We start from the raw sequence: 4,125 nt of genomic DNA, 5'->3' as shown, positions 1-4,125 counted from the left end.
AATAAATTATTGGAATAACATTTTATGACATGTAAAACTACATAAAATTTCAATTTCAATGTCACAAAGTTTTATTAAAATATTCATGTTCACATTCATTTACATTGTGTATGTCTATTTTTATACTGCAGTGGCAGAGTTGAATTGGTGCAATAGACAGCATATGTGGCACTCTCATTGCTATACAATGCTGACTCAATACACTACACACTGCAATGATGTTACTATAATTGGACAGCATTTGACAGCATTTGAGCCATGTATATTATTGTACTATGGCATTTTACACATAAGTATTTTTTCTATCAGTGCATGTCCATCAGGTAAAAAAAATAAAAAAAGACGAAGAAAAGCAGAGAGAAGAGGACTTTAAATGGTACACTTGTAAGGTAGAGTAAAATGTGCATTATTTTGTTATCAAATTAGGTAGCAAAACATTATGTTTTTTATGAAATGACAGTATACTTGTGGTAGGCAAAATAATGGCCTCCCAAAGGTATCCAAATCATGACCTGTGAAATCTGTGAATATCTTACCTTACATTCCAAAAGGGAGTTTTCAGATGTGATTAAGTAAAGGATCTTGAGATAAGATTTTTCTAGTGGTCTCAATGTAATAACAGTGGTCCTTACAAAAGGGAGGCAGGAGAGTTAAGAGTCAGAAGAGAAAACTGGAAAATGGAAGCAAAGATTAGAATAATGTGATTGCTGACTGGGGCCGATAAGTCAAGGAGTTCAGAAACACTATAGAATCTGGGAAAAGCAAAACAAAAAATAACAAAACAGATTATTCATTAGTTCCTCCAGAACGCTTTGGTTTTAACCTAGTAATATCCCCTTTGGGGTATTCTATCCTCCAGAATTATAAGAAAATAAATTTGTGTTAAGTCCCTATATTTGTTACAGGAAAAATAGGAAAGTAAGACAATACACATGGGTATTATCATACTAAGCCCTCATCACAACATTCTCAACTCATAGGAAAGCAATGTCCAGAAATTTTAGAGAATTTAAAACAAAATATCTCATGGTAAAATTTCTTCACAGAAGTAAAAAATGAAAATGAGGCTGCAACCTCAGTAAGCTTCCAAGTAGCTTGCTTGTTAGCCAAGCAAAGAAAGCTGTTACCTGATGGTGAGTGAATTAAATCATATTTGACTGTGGTAACAGAAGAAATGTACCCAGAGAAAATGAATCTAAAACTGTTAGCCTTTTAATGCAAAGTAGTTTTTCAAAGAGTTAAGGATATGAGAGCAATATCAATAGGCAACAAAAAAAATAAGGCAAATGATTTTGAGTGGTTTGTCTTAGTTTTTGATGAGTAGATGTTATAGGTACTGCTCATTGTTATTGTTTATTCAATGCTGAGTTTGAAGTTACTGAATAATCTGTGTGGAACAACTATAGGTGAACTTATTTTCAAAGAAGTTGAGAAAACTTTAATTCAGTACAACCTGAAGTGGGATCTGCTAAGATGTGTTTCAACTGATGGTGGTAAAAATATGTGTACAGCAGAAAAAGATGTAGTTGGACAAATTCATAAAGGTAGTGAAAAAATGAGGTATTTAAAGGCTGTGATCATCACCAGGTACTTTGCAGAAAAAATTTTACTCTATCATGTGTTATTGAACCAGAGTCATCAACAGTAAACTTCATTTGCTCTCACAGACTTATCACCAATTCCATGAATTTTGGTCGGGAATAGAAGCTAGATATCTTGACTTGCTTTACTGCACAGGAGATCAAGGGCCTGGCAGTGGTAAAAACATCTTGTGTTTTTTTGAACTTCTGGTCAAAATTGAAATTTTTCTGAACAAGGAAAACTTCACTCAGCTGTGATTAGCAAACACTAAATAGCTTTGGAAAATAGCTTTTCCCACAGAATTAATCATGTTTAAGGAATCCAACCTAAAAATTTGAGGTAAAATAGCACTTACAAGTAAAACTTTATAAAGTTATTTTCATAATTTGACTCACAAGTCATGTCAAGCTGCTTTACACACTTTCTGCGCTGTAAATTTAAAGAAAGAAAGAAAAAAACTCCATTTCCACACAAATTTGCAGCAATGTTTTTGGTACCTCAATACAAGTGCAAAAGACTTCCCCATTTATAAAAAATCAATACTTACTTCCATATTTCAAAACTGTTCTATTTGAGGAACTTCCTCTTAATCTTCAATTAAAAGTGATTAGCCTGCAATGCAACGACATGTTACAAGACAAGAGAAGAATCTAGTTTTCTTTTTTTTTTTTGAGATGAAGTCTTGCTCTATTGCCCAGGCTGGAGTGCAGTGACGTGATCTCCGCTCATTGCAAGCTTCGCCTCCTGAGCTCACACCATTCTCCTTCCTCAGCCTCCCGAGTAGCTGGGACTACAGGCACTTGCCACCACGCCCGGCTAATCTGTTGTATTTTTTTAGTAGAAACAGGGTTTCACCGTGTTAGCCAGGATGGTCTCCATCTCCTGACTCCGTGATCCGCCCGCCTCGGCCTCTCAAAGTGCTGGGATTACAGGCGTGAGCCACCGCACCTGGCCTCCTTCAGATGTTTTCTAAGAGATGAATATGGTCAATTAAAATTGTATACTCAAAGACTGATATCAATATTGAGCAGAACTTGTCTATTTAAAATGACATATAAAAGATAAAATATATAAAATTATATTACAGATCAGCATTATCCAATGAACATTTGCAATCATTTTGATGATAAGGAAACTAATTTTGAATCCCAGTTAAGCCAAAGTGTATTCCCCTCCAATAACTATTGAATTTTTCTGATTAGTATACTTGTATTACAGAGAATTTCATTATTATTATATTTTCAATTTCATCAAAATAATACTTGCCAAAATTTGTTTTCTCTCTTGTTACATAAGTACCTAGATAATATATTTGATTCTGTCTATTGGCTGGAAGGCCTAAAATATTTACTATCCAGCCTTTACAAAAAAATATTTTCTGATCCCTGTTCTAGCAGATGGTGGAGGGAGCCATTAGATACAAGGGGACTGTATTTCTAATCACTATGTGGGAGGTTGATTACCAACATCCCATTGAATCACAACACAAGTGAGAAATTAACCCTTGTTGTGGTAAGCCGCTAACAAGGTTGTAGGTTGTTTGTGACAGCAGCCAGTATTATTTACCATGACTAAACACAACCTCTTAATTACATGAATGAAATTCACATTTCAGGAAATGTCAGAAACCATAAATATTTCCACAAAAAAACTGTACTTCAAGAAATGGCTATAGACACATTACCTTAGCAAAGTAAATCAGCATAATTTGGTTTTTGTTAATTCAACTGACATTCTTTTCAGGCACTGTGATTAAGGCAGTATGCAAGGTTGATTTGATATTTTTCTTTGAAGTTACAAATTTCCACTTATTTTTAAACTGAGCAATTAAATGTATTTATTATTAAGTCAATAAATTGTAGAAGCCCCATGCAATCATTTGTTCAATGAAAGTCTTTACTAAGACAAAGAACATGAATTTTTGCTTTCCTAAAAGAGGAATTTCTCTTCTCTTTAGAATGATACTACACTATTTTCCACTGGCAAATTAGAAAAGAATAAATTTCAAGGTCTGAATTGGACATTACTTTGAAATACTCACAGAGAAAACATTAAGAAAACTCCTATAATAAAATGTAGTCATCAAATTGCCAAAATTTGTCCCAACTGCCTGAAGAACGAGAGAAAGCAAAACACTAACGAGAGAAATGTTCCCCCATTTGGCATTATAGAGTGAACAATTACCTTAAGTGAAAAGCATTTCACTTTCTGATTCTGAGTAGAGTCAGGTCTATAAAATGAAATAAGTGTGGCCCAGTTTTAACTTTTTTAAATTACATTTTTAAAATATTTTCTGGATAGCTATATCCAGATCACCAAAGCTATACTTTGATCATCTTAAGGAATGTTTTCTAAATGTTCCCAAGCATGAGAATTACTTAGGGTGAGGAGGTGATTATTAACATGATGGTTCTCATATTCCAGAATCTGATTCATTAAGTGTAGTGAGGGACCAAGAGTCTGCACTTTCACCAATTCACCCTGAAAGTTAAAATGTTCACTTTGAAAGTTAGAATGTATGCTAGATATCAGGAACTGGCTCAT

The sequence above is a fragment of the Macaca thibetana genome, chromosome 11 (assembly GCF_024542745.1).
Source record: "Macaca thibetana thibetana isolate TM-01 chromosome 11, ASM2454274v1, whole genome shotgun sequence".
In the NCBI taxonomy this organism is placed as follows: domain Eukaryota; kingdom Metazoa; phylum Chordata; class Mammalia; order Primates; family Cercopithecidae; genus Macaca; species Macaca thibetana.
The sequence above is the reverse complement of the archived record's forward strand: the minus strand, read 5'-3'. Positions refer to the sequence as shown.